Raw genomic sequence first — 17798 nt, 5'->3', positions numbered from 1 at the left:
GCCTTGAACTCACAGAGATCCTCCTGCCTCTGCCTCCCGAGTGCTGGGACAGACATGCACCACCATGCCCGGCTTCATTATGTATTTTTATTATACTGACATATTTATTTGTGTGTGTGCACACATGTGCTCATGTGTGACCATTAGAGGGACAACTTGCAGGAGTCAGATGTCTGCCTCCACCACAGGGGTCAGGTTGTCAGGCTTTGTGGCAAATGTCTTTACCCACTGAGCCATCTCACAAGCCCCACCTTACTTTAACATTTTTTAAAATTTATTTTATGTATGAGTATTTTGCCTACATGTATGTAAGTGCATCTGTGTCGTGCAAAGCCTGTGGAAGTCAGAAGAGGACATCAGATCCCCTGGAATTGGAGTTAACAGTTGTTAGCTGCCATATGGGTGCTGGGAACTGAATCCTGGTCCTCTGCAAGAGCAGCCAGTGCTCTTAACCACTGAGTCATCTCTCCAGCCCCTCCTACCTTACTTTTTGAGACAGAGTCTCTCATTGAACGTGGGGGCTGATTTGACTAGATTGGTCAGCCAGCAAGGCCCAGGGATCCTTCTGTCTCTGTCTTCCCAGTGCTAGGTTGACAGGTGTGTGCCATTTTGTCTGAATTTTTATGTGGATGCTGGAGATTGAACTCAAGTCTTCATGCTTGTACAGCATGAATTTTACCAACAGAGTCATCTCTGCAGCCCCTAATCATTTTTTTTTTTTTTTTGAGATAGGGTCTCATGTATCCCAGGCTGGACTTGAACTCATGATAATCCTCCTGCTTCCACTTCCCAAATTCTGGGATTATATGCACTATCATGCCTAGTTTATGTGGTGCTAGAGATTCAACCCAGGGCTTCTTGCAGGCTGGGCAAGCACCTTACCAACTGAGCTACATCTCCAGCCATCATCCTGGACTTTAAAATAAAATCTTAGTTCTGTGTTGAACTCCCAGAACCTCCATTGTCTTCTGCAAGATGTTCCCTCTGTCCCAGTTGTTATTTGGTACTGTGACCTCCCCAGGTTCAACTCTGTCTGTCTTGGGTCTGTATGCCTGTGGGTAGCTTCTTGGTCCTGACCCAGGAGCTCAGGTGGGGAGACTAAGCAGCTTAGTGAAACAGAGGCAGCTGGAAGCAGCATTCTCTTGCCAAGTCTGGAAGAAGCATTAGGGTGGAGATGGAGGAGAAGGACTTTAAGAGGGAGGGAGCTGAGATGACCATCCAAATCGTAAGGCAAAAAGAATGTGAACTTTCTCCTGGGGTTTGGGAACTCCACAGAATGCCTTTTTCAATCTGTCTTCTTAGCTCATAGCCTGACACATACTCCCCGTCCCCCTCCCTCGCTGCCTGCTTTCTCCTCTCCTCTGCTTGTTTTTTGCTTGAGCTTTCTGAGGTCTTTTTTAGGAGCATCAGTTCCCTCATTTTGCAGATGACAAAAATGGAGACTTACAAAATCTGACCAACTTGCAGTCTCCCAAGTGGAAAACCAATCATGTCTTCTTACTGCCAAAGCTTATGCTCCCCTCATTACCTGTTCACATGTGGTGTGTGTGTGTGTGTGTGTGTGTGTGAGAGAGAGAGAGAGAGAGAGAGAGAGAGAGAGAGAGAGAGACTATTTACTGGCCTCTCTTCCCTGCCCCCCTCTTTCCCTTCCCTTTCCTCTTCTTCCTCCTCTTCTCTTCTTCCCCCTAGATACTGCCTTGGGCTATCTTTGTTCATGACTTGTTTTCTTGCCAAGACTTAGAGAATCAGAAGCACTGGTACTTGCCTCTCTACAGGTTCAGGATCCCTGTTTTCTTTCTCTTTTCTTTTCTTTCTTTCTTTCTTTTTTTTTTTTTTTTTGGTCTTTTTGAGACAGGGTCTCCCTGTAGCCCCAGCTGTCCTGGAACTCACTATGTAGACCAAGCTGGCCTTGAACTCACAGAGATCCGCCTGCGTCTGCCTCCCGAGTGCTAGGATTAAAGGCGTATGCCACCATGCCTGGCAGGACCCCTATTTTCTAAATGCTGTTTGAGGTGAGCCCTGTCTGGGGAAGAGGAAAATGGTTTTACAGTCCTCACCTGGCACCATAGCAGTCAAGGCACTGCTATGGCTTCTAAGTGAAACTATAGTGTTTTATAAAGGCAAGTGGAAAGCAGGTGGTCCTGTATTCTAGGCTTGACTTGAGCTTTTTCCAGTTACCTCGCTTGGGCACATCTGACCTGGATTTCAGTTCTCTTAGTGGGATAATCGATGCTATTGACCTCCCAGAGGTTGGATTAGAGGACGTAATGGGCAGGGACACACTTGCAAGACTACAAAGTGTCAAGTCACTCTTATATGTGCACTGGTGGAGTAGAAAGGTTTGTACACATTTCCTGCTAGGTTTTGATGGGATAGCCTGAGGACAGGATACACTTCTCTCCTTCCCATAGAGTGATCACATGGACCATTCTCAAGGATGCTTTTCATGGTACCCTCTTTCCTTCTCATCAGGGTCATGTTAGGAACCTGATTAGTCATTCCAGATGCTGAGAACATCACATGAACACAGTGATGCTTCTACTGTAAGCCAAGCTTAGGGATGGGTGATGCTTCTTGGGTGAACTCAGCTGAGGTTATTGTTTTATAAGAGGCAAGCTCAAAGCAAAGAGAGAAATCACTTTTCTTATCTGTTGGCACAGAGGTTAAAAGCACTAAAACTTGTCATGGGTGGACACATGAACACAGTTGCTTCTGGTCTGGAGAGGGGACATTGCCCACTGCTCTCTTGTGGGAGCTCAAGACTTCAGAGGGTCTCCACTGCTCTCCTGATCCAGCAGGTGCTACCAAGGGGGTGTGTATATATTACCAACTGGCCAAATTCTAGGCTATGAATTAGGAGTTCTGTTGGGAAGGAATAGATAGAGGCTCTGGTTCAAGAAGTTAGAGAAGAGCCTTTAGGAAAAGGATAGGAATCAGGCAGAGACATAGAAGTTTGGATGGGAATGGGATAGATCTTTCTCAAGGCCAGTGTCTGGTGGGGTTTGTCAACAATGGACCTTCTCCGGATGTTGCATTGCTGCAAAGTTCTTACGATTCTTAAGTGGAAAGAGCTAATAGGCCTTAACTACTTCCAGCTTAGTTATCATTCCTATGATGTGTTTTCCAGGAAGAAGGTAGTCAGAAAGGACAGTACTCCTCCATTTTGCTGAAATGGGCTAGAGGAGCACTGGATCCTGGTAAGGGATGATGTGGGATTGCCATGGCTACCGGCAGATGAAGCAGAAGCTAGTGGCCAGCAGTGGTGGAGATGCCTACCCATACTGCCACCCCCTCCATACACACACGTGAGAGAATGAATGTCCTGATGGCTGTTCATGACGAGCAAGGAAGAGCTTGTGAGAAAACCAAGTAATGCTCATCCTGGTTATTGATGCTTGGGCTGAAAATGGAGGTGATAGGTCATTTTGGACCTCTTCCTGCTTCAGGCAGGACTGACTTTTGATATATGACTATTTTATTATTCCCCTATATCTCCAGGGATCATGATAGTATCTATATATTACTCTAACTCATCTATCCATCCATCATTTATTGAGAGATGAAGAAGATACTGTTCCTTTCCTTTAAGAACTTATAGTATAGGGTTGAATATGGTAGTACAATCCTGTAACCCCAATATTTGAGAGTCTGAGACATGAATACAGGAGGAGCAGGAGTTTGAGACCAACCTGGGCTACATAGTGAAACTGTCTTAAAAATAAAACAAATAATAAAACACAACAAAACTCATAAGGCTGGAATTATTATTCAGTAGCAGAAGAGTGTTCGCTTAGCATGTGCAAGACCCTGGGTTCCAATCTCAGTATCGGGAGGAGGTGAAAAGAAATAATTTATAGTGCAGTGTTCCTATATGTCCCAATGCCTGGTGAACAGGAGGAATTTCTAATGTCTTGCTTACATGTTTAATCTCACCCAGTATCCAATATCTAATGTCCTCCTTAAAATTTTTTTGATTTATTTTTTATGTGTATGAGTGTTCTGCCTGCACGTATATAAGTGTACCATACATGCAGTGCCCATAAAGCCAGAAGGAAGGTACCAGATCCTCTGGAATGATGGTTGTTAGCTGCTATATGGGTGCTGGGAACCAAATCCAGGTCTCTTCAGCCCCCACCTCATGCAGTCATTTATGTAAGAACGAAGGCAGGCATTCTTTCCACAAATATTTTGAGTGCATTGTTTATTCTAGGTGAACTAGAAGATGACCTTCTGTTCTGGACATGTGTCTTTTCCTTCAAGATTATGAGGTATATTTTAGCACTGGGAAGTGGACCAGCATTAAAAATGGCTTTCAATGATAACAAACAACAGCCAACAACTGGCAGGCAGTGCTCTTGTTAGCATCCAGCCTACTGTCCCTTTCAGTGCACCAAGTAAACGTGTTTTCTTTTTCCCCTGGTCTAAAGGGTGAATTCATTCACCACCTGCCAATCCCTTCCCACTGCCACGGTGGCCAGTTCAACACCATCATCACCATCCCCAGCATCATTACCACCATTAGCATCATGACCACTCTTACCAACACCACCATCACTACCATCCCCATCGTCATCATCCTCATTGCCACCTTAACCATAAAACAAAAAAACAACAAACCAACTAAACAAACAAACCCCCCCCCAACGTAACAACAATAACCACAACCACAACCCTAAACCCTTTCTTTGAGCTGGGTCTGGAGGCTGAGAGAGGAAGACTGCAATACCAGCCTGGACTAAATAGTGAGACCCTTTCTCAAAACAGACTGGGTATGGTGGTGGCACACTTTTAATCACAGTACTCAATGCAGGTGGATCTCTGAGTTTGAGATCACTGTAGTCTACATAGTAAGTGCCAGGTCAGCCATGCAGGACTACATAGTGAGGCCCTGTCTCAAAAATAAAACAAAAACAAAAACACAAACAAACAAAAACCTACCCCAAACAAACAACAAATCAAAACAAAACTTTTTTTGAGGCAGGCTCTCTATGTAGCCCAGGCTAGCCCAACTCACTATGTAGCCCACTCTAGCCTGTAACTCACAGTAGTCTTCCTGCCTCAGTCTCCCAAGTGCTAGAATTACAGGCATGCAATACAGCTCTGGGCAAAACATCTTCATTTGTAATGATGTATTTGGGGATGTGGAGCTGCTCCAACTCCTGTGTAAGGATTGACGAAAACCTAAGAACATGATCGCTCCCCAGAGAAGCAACAGTGTTGAGGGTGTTTTCTGCACCGGCACGGGGCAGGGCCCAGAATTCCCAAGTCATTGTGATGGAGCCCTGTGTAGAGGAGCAGGCAGTAGGGCTGACTCCTTGGCCCGTCTGAACCTGCTCCCAGCCCTGCCCTTGGCTTCCCTCTGCCTCCCTAGGGTCCCCTCAGCTTCTGAGGCCAGGAAGGAGGAGGTGGGTTGAGGAGGGGGACAGCAATGGCCCTTGAACTTTCCTGACTTTCTTGACTCATCAAAGAGGGGATAGCTGACTGCTGGCATGAGTGGGGGCGGAAAAGAGAGGGAGAGATGCAGGCTGGGAAAGATGCAGAACCCTCATTAACGTCTGACACCTCCAATAAAAGCTGCATATTCCCCAAAAGCGATTTTTGAAAATCCTCCACTCTTTGAAGCCTGGTCTTAAACTGCCACTCCTTCCATGAACTTAATGGGAAACCAAGCCCAGGGGCTTGCTCACAGGGCTCCACCTGGGGCGCCTCCCCTCCCCCGAGCATTTGAGCCTCTCCTTTTGGGACCCTTGACGCTTTTTGTGGCCAGCCAGGCATGAAAGGAAGCCCTTGGTCCTCACAGAATGAAGAGGAGCTGCCCCCAGGGGCTGTGGCTGGGGTGGAAACTGAGGCTTATAGGCCAGGGTGGGTCAGGGCTTGGGGAAGATTCAGAATTACAAAGTGGATGGGGCTGAGAAATGTGGTGAAGCCCAAGCGGTCATTTTTCTGTGTTCTCCTTCTTCCTCTCCTTTCCCCTCCTCCCTTCTTCCTTTATTTGACTGGAAAAGTAGCACATATAGGAATTCAATGAAAAGTAAAGCCCCATTTACTGTGGCCCCCATCTCCCAACAGCAGGCGACTGCTGTTAACACTATTTCCGAATCATTTACAATTTTTCTGAGCCTAGCTTAGTGGTGCATGCCTGTAAGCTCAGCACTCGGGAAGTGAGGCAGGATTGCTGTGAGTTTGAGACTAGCCTGGCCTAATTACAAAGACCTTGTCTCAAACAACGAAATAACCAACCCAACAACCAAACAAAACTAGGCATGGTGTTGCATGCCTGTAATCCCAGCACTTGGGAGGTGGAGGCAAGAGAGTCAGGAGTTCAAGGACCTCCTTGGCTACACAGCCAACCTTGAGATGTATGAGATCCTGTCTCAAAACAAACAAAAATAAAATAAAATAGATAAATTTCTAGCTGGGAGTGTAGCTCAGTAATTAATGCTTACCAAGAATGCACAAGTCCCTAGATTCAATTCCTGGCCTTGGGGGAATAAAAGTTCTATGGTTTATTTGTATCTCTTGTCTTTTTCCATAAACAGGAACATATTACATACACTATCTCATCCATTCATGACTTGCTTTTAACAATACAACTTAGAGATCTTCATAGAAATCTTTATTTATACACACACATATATATATATGAGCATCTAAACCGGCCTCACTTTTTGCCTTGTATTATAGACCACAGGTACCATGATTTATTGACCTCTCATAATGAAGGGCGTTTGGGTTGGTTTTACAGACGAAGCTAGAGTGCCAGACTTGTACACAGTCATCTGTGCAATTTCTAGAAGAGGAATTGCTGCCATAGATATGTGTCTTAAGGTTGATAGGCGTTGCTTAGGTTGTCTTCTGACCAGCAGGTACACAAAGTAATGGCAGAACTGTGTGCCAACCCTGTACCTCTGCTCCCTCTGCCCTGCCCTTCCCCCAGGCAGGAATGTGATGCAATGATGTGGTTAATTCCCCCAGGGAGTACTTGAAAATCATTTCTGTGGGGCTTTGGGATACATGAAGAGAGAGGGGTTTTGCAGAACAATCTATCCTCCTAATGATGTTGAGATGTTTGCTCAGCAAGGTTTGGATGTTTGCTTCAGCTGAGCCTGAGTGCTTGCAAATCCTGGAGCCAAGCTACCGGCCCACCCTCAGGGAACTCCATGAGCTTCTGGCTTGGATACAGTGAAGCTTCCATCATTCACAACATGGTTTCAATTTTTCAATGGCTTTTGCAACCCACATTTTATTCCATTTCAGCTGTGAGGGAGGGGAAACAAATGGTTAGATGAAGAAACTAAGACCCAGAGAGGCTGTGTGATAATGGACTGTGGTATTAAGGGGGTTTTGAGCAAGAGGAGTCTAGGCTTCAAGTCCAGCACTGACTTCGGTTAACCATGTGGCCTTGGGCCTCTGGGGGAAGTGTTTGGTCAGGAGGAACACCAAGTCCCTCATCATCAAGGATGTGATTTGATGTCTGTCCCAGATGCTGCACTTAGCCTAAGGACCAACAGGATATGCCATATTCAACTGGCTGATTGCTCATGATTTGATGGCCAAGTATTGTTTGGGTGGCTCCAAGCTTGCCCCACTGTCCTGACTCTGCTGTTGTTATCTTCTCCCGAGGTCAATGACACATCCTGAGGGGTAATTTTGGTAGGGTTGGAGAGGGTCTTGTGTTGCAAGCAGGGAGGCATAGCAGTGACTGGGGCAGATGGGATTGGCCAGGCTGCCAGGGAAGGAGCCCCCACTGTGGCTCTTTTCAGAGGCATCGTGGGAAGTACCCCTCTGCCCATGAAAGCCTCTAAATTCATGCCATCTGTCCTCCATGAAACTAATCTCCAAAGTCGATTCTCCACATGGCCTTGGGAGCCTAATCAAAGCCAGACCCTTCCCTGGCCTCCTGCTCCACTCCTCATCTGTTAGTAGCCTTCAATCACCCTGACCCCAGACTTCCTTAACCCCTGCATCCCTGGCTCTTTCTCTCTTTTTAGCACTCTGAACTACTGTCACACCAAGGAGGCTGTATCCCAAAGCCAAGTGTGATTTCCTGGGAGGCTGGTTGGGATTAGGCGGGCTGGGCTTCTATCTTGGGGCCACTATGCTATGTGACTTTGGGAAAGCCATTCACCCTAGCAAGATCTCAGTTTTCCTGCCCTTGGCAATCAACATTTATATTGCAATAAAGAGTTTACAAAATGTTTTTCACTTACATAGTCTGACTGAATCTTCCAAAAGGAGTTAATGATGCCTCTTCTGATGACTTTATAGGGGGGAAGTTGAAGAGCATGTGGGCTGTAGAGGGAAGGAAGCAATCCAGAGGCCAGCAGTTACTGTGCCAGACAAGGAGGGGGTCCCTGGGCAAGGCCTGAGTTTGTCTCAGCTAGCCAAGGACCATCCCTCTGGAGGGCTCAGAATTTCTTTAAGCTCTTTTTCCCCTTTTTTTTCTCCTTCCCTCCCCTCCCCTCTCCCCTCCCGTCCCCTCCCTTTCCTTCCGGATGCGGACGCTTGCTTCACTTCTCTTTTTATCTTCTTTTCTTTTTGAGTTTTTAAACACAGGTTCTCAGTCAGCCGTCCAGGCTGACCTTGGACTCACTGTACAGCTCAGGCTGGCCTCAAACTCATGACTGTCCTCTTCTCTCCACCCCCTAGAGTGCTGGGATTCCAGGAGTGGACACCTTGCGTTTGAAGCTCTTTTACCATGACTTTTTGGGAACTTTGCTGCTGCCTGAGGTTCTCAACAAAATACAAAGATGGGCCCGGAGGAACTTGGAGGTCAGAGAGGAGGCCATCCAAGGGTCTGTAGGATGGGGGCCCAAGTAGAAAGCAATACTTCCATTCCAGGCCATCCAGTGGGGCCCAACAAAACCGCTGTCCTCCGGTCCACAGGAGTCAGGGCCAGAAACCTGAGGACACAGGCAGCAGGAACTCGCCAGACCCCGGGAAGGAGGCAGCAGAGGTGCCCGCCGAGAGAGGCTGGTTGAGCAGTGGTGTGGCGACACCTTGTGGTGAGAATGGGAACCACACTTTGGTTCTCTTTGAACGGAGAGCAAATTCCAGGAGCCTTAGGCAGGCTGCTCCACTCCTCACCTCATCTCCTACAGGTGTGAAGCGGCAGCCAGGGCTCAGCCACGGTCCATCTTCTAGCTCCACTTATCAGCAGCCTATATAACCTCACCGAGCCTCAGTTTCCTCTCCCGTGAAATGGGATGTTGTACCGGGTTGTAGCCGAGGGACCAGGTGCTTAGCACAGGATTTGGCACAGAATATGAGCCAAGGGAAGGTTGGCCATTGTTGGAGAGGAGATGTCTTCTGCACCATCACATAGTTAGCATGGGATCCTCTGTGCCCTGCAGAAAGCAGGGCTTGGATCCCAAGCCCATGCTGGTTCTCGAGATGGTTCTCAGGTGGAGAAAGAGAAAGTTGATTGGCCACACTTGGTTTTCTGGCAAGCTTGCCCCAGCGAATGAGAGAGCAGGAGCTGTTGCAGGTGGGGCGAGTGGAGATGGACTGTCATCTTTCCATTTTTAAAGAAGAGACTTGGGTTGTAGTGATCCCAGGGACCTGGGCAAGATGATCAGGCAAAGGCAGAGTTAAGCTGGGGCCACAGAACTAAATGCTACCCAAAGCAGCTATTTCCAGACTGGGCTGCTCCCCAGCAGGCCAGGCATGGCTGACTGTGGCCTTCACTCTTTTGAAGTCCCTCTTGCCACCTTCCCAGCTTCTGTAGGAGGCTGCCAAGGGGCCTTGATCCAGACAGCTTTCCTTCTGCGTCCTATTCTTGTTGGGCAAGGAGGACCATCAGGGAATTGTTGGAGAAAAGAGGCAGGTGTGGCCTTGTGTAGCTTGTAGCCCTGATTGTGTGCCCTAGCTGTGTTCAGAAGTGCTGTCTCTGCCACCTGCCCTTATTTTCTCCCTTTATTCTCAAGAGAAACAACAGGAGCCAAGAATGAACTGGGTAGCTGAAGCACCCACTAGCTGGGTCTTAGTGTGATTCAGGCCTCTGGGGGTGGGGTGGCCTCCTGGGTTGGAATCCTGTCTAGAACCAGGACAGGACCTCTTCTTTCAACATGTTAGAGCAAGCCCCAGGGGACAGGGCTCCTGAACCAGTGTTTTGGTGTTCAAGCTCCTCCAGCTTCCCTGTTCTACCCGATCCCAGCCTTGGGACCCTTTACAGGCTGGCATTGGGTTTGCCCAGTGTCTGTGCACATCTGTGACAGTTAAGGGAACTGAGATGCAGTCATAGTATATTAGGAAGCCTAGGGGTTATACCTGGGGTTGGCTAGACTGAGCTGCAGGGCATCTGCCTGGGTGCCAGGCTCCTGACTCCTGAGGAAAGGTCAACTCAAAGTTCCCTGAACCCCTGGGGATGGAAGAGGTGGGATTTGAGCCCAGGCCACATGAGTCCATACATATCACCATTGTGCTTGGTAGTGCTCATGGTTAGCTTGACAGAAAGGAGCTTGGGGTTCTGTGGAGAGAGAGCTGGGTCAGGGAAGGGGTCTCCAAGTCTTGGTGGGCAGTAGGGGCTTAGGGAGATAGGGGAAGGCTGGGAGGAGGGAAACCAATGTGGTTGGGACTTCCCATGGGAGGCAAGAGCTCTTGGCCAGAGGTTAGAGAGCAGAACCCTGGCAGGGACATGGAACACAGATGACCTTGACAGGGTTACAAGTCTGAGGTTAAGACAGAAACCTTCCCACCCAGGGTCCTACAGGTAGTCCCATCCTTTCTCCATGGCTAAGACCAACCCATCACCTTGCTTAGTGTTCCGTGGAATAGTGGAATACTGCCACGTTCTGCTGTGACAAAAGGCAGGAAGCCCTTCCTCAGGGCGGCCTGGAAGTAGGCAGTGAGGGGTGCCACTCAGTATCTGAGTCTTGCCAGGCACCAGGCACACCTAGACTGCTCTGGTGTTCTGTGGGTGGGTGAGGCTTGTCTGTCAGGATGAGCTATGCCCAAGAGATTGCTATTAAAGTTCCCTTAACTCAGGGAATTGCCAATGAGAAGCTTATGTGACCATTCAGCATCCCTGCACCTACTGCTCACAAGCTGCCAGGATAGGTAATCTCCTGGGTCTCCGGTTCGTCACCAGGCTGATGAAGATAGTAAATGCCCACCTCAGAAGGTACTTGGGAGCTGTAAATGAGCCACCGTGCCCATTTACTGTTTGCTCGGTGTCCACTGAAGATGCTAGAGACAGAAGAGGACTGAATGCAGCCTGGTGCCTGTGCCAGGGAAGGGGCCATCCCTCTGGCGGCAGGTTCACAGACCCAGAGACAGAAACTGTGGTGCTCTGTGAGTAAGGCTTATAGCAGAGCTGGACTGAGAATTTGAGAATAGCCCTCTGCCTGCTACAGAGACCCCGAGGGCAGTCATAAAGCACATCCGGAGCTGGCCATGAAAGGCTTTGGGGGGGGGGGGGCTGGAGCCGTCATCAAAGCCGAGCGAGCCAGGGCAGGCCAGCCAGCGCTGGGAGCTTGGGCACCACCGGCTTCCCACCGCTCACAAGGTCCAGGCCGCCGGGCTGCAGCATTTCGCCTCACAGCACCGGGGCGCGTGTCCTCCCACCCCCTCCGCCCCTCTGCCCCTCTGTCCCTCTCCAAACCCTTTGACTTGACCCTCTCCAAGTATTTTACTTGGTCAAGAAAGACACCCACCATTTGTACAGCTCTTGACTTAGGGAGCATTTCCTTTGGATTGATTGGTTTTATCTGTCTCCTCAGCCCTAGAGCAATGAGAATGCTGCTCAGAGCCAAGTCACTGGCCAAAGATCATCCACCCATTTACTAAGAACCTACTAGCTACCATGTGTTAAGCCCTGAAGATGCGATGGATGGCAGCCTAGACTTTGCAGGGATTTGGGCCATTTTAAGGACTTGGTCTGCATCTTAAGAGCAGTGGGAGGCCACTGTAGGGACTTAGTTCAGGCAGGGGTGGCAGAGGGAGGTGGACACAGCTAGTGTTATTTAGAGAAATTTCTTTGGCTGCTGTGAGGAAAATGGATCCAAGTGATCCAGGGTGCTGTGTAGACAGGAGCCAGGTTACTAGAGAGGTCCTGGAGGTGATGGCGACAGGATTATAGGCATACAGACTCCAATGGATTAATCTGGGTGTGGTAGCACACTCACACTCCAGTAACCTGGCACTGGGGAAGTAGAGGCAGGAGGATCGCTGAAAGTTCAAGTCTATCCTGGACTACAGTGTGAGACCCTGTCTCAAAAACAACAGCAAAACACAACACCACTACCACCAAAACAAAAAACAGCTAGGTATGATGGCTCATGTTCATAATCCCAGCACTTTGTAGGCTGAGGCAAGAGGGTTTCTTTTTGTTTACAGCCTGGGCTACATAGTGAGTTCAAGGCCAGCCCAGGCTACAGTATGACATTCTTTCTCAAGAAAACTAAAAACAAAACAGAAAACCACCAACGAAGCAAAGAAACCAATGGAGTGCACGTGTTAGTGGGAGTCAGGCCCTGCTGCAGCCTTCCCTGACTCTCTGAAGACAACTCAGGCCATCACTTGTCAGATCCCTGGACCCTTCCCTAACCCCAGGACATGGCTGTCCGGAGGCCTTCCATACTGGCCACACTACTAAGCTGTGTCCATAGCTATATTCACCATGCCCATAGCTGAGTGCTTTGGGCAGACTCCCATGCCAGACTCCAAAAATCCACAACACTGAGAGTGTGCATATTGGGGGGCAGGATCACCCCAATTTACAGTCTGTCTCTTTTTTTTTTTTTTTTTTTTTTTTTTTTTTTTTTAAGACATGGTTTCCCAAGCTGGGTGTGGTGGCATACACCTTTAATCCCAGCACTTGGGAGGCAGAGGCAGGAGGATCTCTGTGAGTTCAAGGCCAGTGAGCCTGGTCTACATAGTGAGTTCCAGGACAGCTGGGGCTACAGAGACCTTGGCTCAAAAAGACCAAAAAAAAAAAAAAAAAAAAAAAAAAAAACCACCAAAAAAAAGACGTGGTCCCTCATAGTCCCAGCTGGCTTGGAACTTGACCAGGCTGACCTTGATCTCATTGAGATCTGCCTGCCTCTGTCTTGGGAGTGTTGGGATTAAAGGTGTGTGCTGCTATACCCCGATTACAGTCTTGTTTCTTGCTTTCCAATCCTGAAGCACAGTTAGTGGCAATCTATCGCCAGGGAACTTCCAGAAACGAACAGAACAAGAAAGTAGAATGAGAATGTAGTACATATGGGTCTCATGGAGTTGCAGGGCACGGTCCTAACTATGGTGATATATGGCATGCGTACAATCCCCTTGCCTCAGTTAACAAAGTATTGGGATTCCAGGTATGAGGCATCATGCTCAGCTGTTGTTTTGTTGTTGTTGCTGCTTGGGGTGGTGTGGTGTTGTGTTCTGTTTTTCTTTTTTCTTTTTTTTTCCTGTTGTTTTTGAGACAAGGTCTCACACTGTAATTCAGGATGGTCTTAAAAACACCACACACACACACACACACACACACACACACACACACCAGAACAACACCTGTATCGAGCCCTTGCAATGAGTGTAAAGGGTGTGCAGGATATGGATTAGCCACATGCAGCTCTTCTCTGGTGTGCTGATTGTCCCCTCAGAATCAACGATGGTCCATTCGTCCTTGTGCAGTGTCACCACGAAGTCCTTGGGGAAGCTTCATGACCTCTCTGCCTCCCAAAAGAAAGTGTGTCTCTAGCCCCTGGAAAGTCCCTGTTCTGGCACCTGGGAAGTCTCTGCTCTCTGAGTGTCTGTAGCTGTTCCCCAAGAGTGGCTGGGTGACATGTAAACATCCTGGTTCTGACTTCTGCTTGCTGACACACATTGTTATTGGACTCCGCACTCTCATTCTGAACTTTCTCAGCCTGCTATTCTCCTTTCTTTTTTGGACAGGGTCTCATTCTATAGTCCAGGCTGGCCTAGAACTCACTATGCAGTCCAGGCTGGCCTAGAACTCACTATGCAATCCAGGCTGCCCTTGGAACTCACTATGCAGTCCAGGGTGTCCTCGGAATGCATGGCAATCCTCCTCCTTCAGCCTTCTTAAGTGCTAGGATCACAAATGTGAGCCACCACACCCGGCCTATTTTTCATTCTGAACACAATGCTCCTCTGTGCACACCTTGGTTCCTATGAACCTACCTGCAGGCTTCTAAATCTTTTTGGCTTCCTGTTTGTAGATAGTATCTTGGGTCATGTGACTTCTGTACCCTTCTTGTGTGGTTACTACCCAGCTGACTCTGCCAGCAAACCCATCCTAACCAAGTGATGAACCCAGCTGTCCTCTCCAAGCCTGAGGAGGAAGAGGAGGAGGAGGGAGAGGAGAAGTGGGAAGGATAAAGAAGAGGAGGTGGTTCAGGAGGAGGAGGGCAGCTTGTATTTGTGAACTTCACAGCTGTATGTATTTCTCTTTGATCGTTAGAGCAATATACAAAAACATGAATTCCCATTCCTCTCAAAACATTGGGAAAGGAAGTTCAGAAGTTCTGAGCAATGCCTGGAATTGTGTTAGACTCATATTTATGATAGACTAGATTCAGAACTACCCTTAGCACTCAGGACCCAAGAGCCTGTGTGCAATGCCCCTCTCAGCTTTCTGGTACAGTCAGGGAGCACAACCTGCCTGTTATGTCCAGGTGCTGCTGCTGATGGGTATGCTGGTTAGTTTTTGTCAACTTGACACAAACTAGAGTCACCTGGGAAGAAGGACTCTCAGTTGAGGTATTTCCTCCATCAGTTTGGCCTGTGGGAATGTTTGTGAGGCATTTTATTCATTATTAATTGGTATGATTATTAATGGGTTAGTGCCATCCCTGGGTAGGTGGGCCTGTACTATATTAAAAAAGGTAGCTGAGCAAGCCAGGGGGAAGCAAGCTAATAAGCAGCATTCCTCTGTGGACTCTGTTTCAGTTCCTGCCTCTAGATTCCTGTCCTGAGTTCCTGCCCTGATTTCCCTCAGTGATGGATTGTGACCTGGGAGTTGTAAGCTGAAATAACCCCTTTCCTCCTCAAGTTGGTTTTGGTCAGTGTTTTATCTCAGCAACAGAAACCAAACTAGGACAGTAGTGACCCCATCTTATCTTCTCCTGGATCGGTGTGGCCCAAACCACTATCACACCCCATCAGTTACAATAACAGCTAAAATAAGACAAGCTCAGTTTGTGAATGGCCAGTCAGTGGAGCATTCATACTCCAAACAAGATCCAGAGTAAAACTGTTTGGAGGGTGAGAAGAGAGAGAAATGAGAGCATTTCAGAATAAATCAAAATCGCCCCTCATTACCCACAAAGGCAGGACTCGGACACTGGACTTGTACTAGTCGCATTATTTCTATGGCAGACATCAGCTTCCTATTGGGCCAAAAGGGAATAATAAAATTCTGGTTCCAGTGACGGAAAAATAACTTTGCTGGACTAATTCCCCAACCTTCAAGCAGCCATAGCAGACAGCAATTATAAAATCTAGACACACACACACACACACACACACACACACACACACACACACTGTGTGAGTGGACGGGTAGATGTACATGACTGACTAACTGCATGTGTGTGTGGAGGCTGGTGGACAATCTCTGGTGTTGTTCCTTAGGTGCTGTCTACCTGATTTTTAAAGACAAAATCTCTTACTGGTCTTGAACTTGCTGATCAATAGACCGGCTGTCTGGGGAGTCCTAGGGATCTGCCTGTTTCTACCTCCCCAGCACTCAGTCACAAGTATAATACTGAGCCTGGATTCTTTGCAGCTCCCCCTGCTTGCAAGACAAACATTTTTGACTGAGTTACCTCTCTAACCTCAGACAAATATTTTTTAAAAAAGCAGTTATTTGAAGTAACAGAGAATGATCAAAAGCAAGTAGAAACTGAAAATTTGCAAGGATTGAGATTTGTGAGTGAAATCTGGGCATGGTGGCACACACCTGCAATCCCAGCTACAGGCTGAGGCAGAATGATTGAGCGTTTAAGGCCAGCCTGGGCTGTATAGCGAGACCCCCTTTCAACAAGTTTGAGATTAAAGGAAAATATATGGATTATGAATGAACAATTGAGTAATCTTGGCAGAAAAAGTGCTATATTAAAGAACAAAATGGAAATTCTAGAGCTGAAAACCACTAAAAAGTAAAATGAAAACTTCATTGGACAGACTTAACAGCAGATTGGATATGTCAGGAAACAGTGAACTTGTAGCAAGACTGTTGGCAAAGATTGTATACAGTGCCAGGCATGGTGGCACATGCCTTTTGTCCCAGCACTTGGGAGGCAGAGGCAGGCAGATCTTTATGAGTTGGAGGCCAGCTGGGGCTACAGGGAGACCCTGTCTCAAAAAGACAAAAAAAAAAAAAAAAGATTGTATACAGTGAGTGACCTGACCAACCTCAGCCAACTCTTTTAGAACAGAGTCCAGACTGGGGTAGTGGCACACACCTGTAAAATCCCAGCCCTTGGGAGGTGGAGGCAGAAGGATCAGAAGCTAGGTAGTGAGTTCCAGGCTAGCCTGGGCTACATGAGATGAGACTCTAACAAGCAAAACCCAAACAAAAACAAACAAATAGGAAACAGCAGACCTAAATGAAAATATGTCAGTAATTACATCAAATTACATTTGATGTTACAAAATAGGTGAATGAAAGCCTTTAAAGGATGTGGATAATGCAACTGGAGCTAGAAGCAAGACTAAGTGTGCACTGAAGAAGAGATGCACGGCATGAAAGCTAAAGGGTGGAGAAACAGGCCACCTGTGTTTGCTAATGGGTCAGCTTGGCCTGGCTATAGTATCCAGCTACTCAGCTAAACACTAAGGAAGGCATTCCTGAGATGCTGTGAAGGTTAGTTTTGATTGTCAATATGATTGCCTTGACAAGTGCCTAGGAGGTTAGTAAAACACCCTTCTGGGAGTGTCTGTGAGGACATTTCCCAATAGGTTTAACCTGGAGGGGAAGACGCACCTTCAATGTGGGTGGTACCATTCCCCTAAGCTGGGGGCCTGGATATAATAAAAGGGAGAGAAAAAAAGGGAAAGCCCACCAGCACAGACATCCTCTAGCCCCACCTGCTGTCCACCATTAAATGAAGAGCCTCTGCCTTTAATTTCTACTGCTGTGGTGCTCTGCTTCACCTTGGGCCCCCAAATCCGTGGTTCCAGGAACTACAGATGGAGACCTGAAACCATGAGCCAAACTAGTCCTTCCTCCCTTAGGTTGTCCTTCTCGGGTGTTTGTCTCAGTGATGCGAAAGCTGATGAATACAGATGTGCCAGCTTCAACACTCAGTTGACTTACAGTAAAAGTGGATATCCTTCATAATCTGGTTCCAACCAGTTAAAAGGCTTGAGAAGCAAATGAGGTTTCCTAGAAATAAGAATTCAGTTTGTGGGGGATAGAGAGATGACTCAGCAGTTAAGAGCACTGGCTGCTCTTGTAGAGGCCCCAAGTTCGAATCCCAGCACCTACATGGTGGCTGACAACCATCTGTAACTCCAGTTCCAGGGCATCTGATGCCTTCTTCTGACCTCCACAGGCATTGTACAACATGGGTGCACTTACATACATGCAGGCAATATACTCATACACATAGAATAAAGATAATAAATAAAACATTAAAAAAAGAATTCAGCTTGTGGCTGGTAGTCTCAGTTTCTGCCTAGAACTGACCATCAGTGGGTTGCTTTTCTTACACATTTCTGATTTGCCAATTCCTTAAATTCATCCTCTTCTCTCCCCTCCCTTCCCCTCCCCTCCCATCCCCTTCCCTCCTTTCCCATCTTCCCCTCTCCCTTTTCCTCCCCACCCCTCCCCTCCCCACCCTCCC

The sequence above is a fragment of the Nannospalax galili genome, unplaced genomic scaffold (assembly GCF_000622305.1).
Source record: "Nannospalax galili isolate Female #2095 unplaced genomic scaffold, S.galili_v1.0 scaffold229, whole genome shotgun sequence".
Lineage (NCBI taxonomy): Eukaryota > Metazoa > Chordata > Mammalia > Rodentia > Spalacidae > Nannospalax > Nannospalax galili.
Note: the sequence above shows the minus strand (reverse complement) of the source record.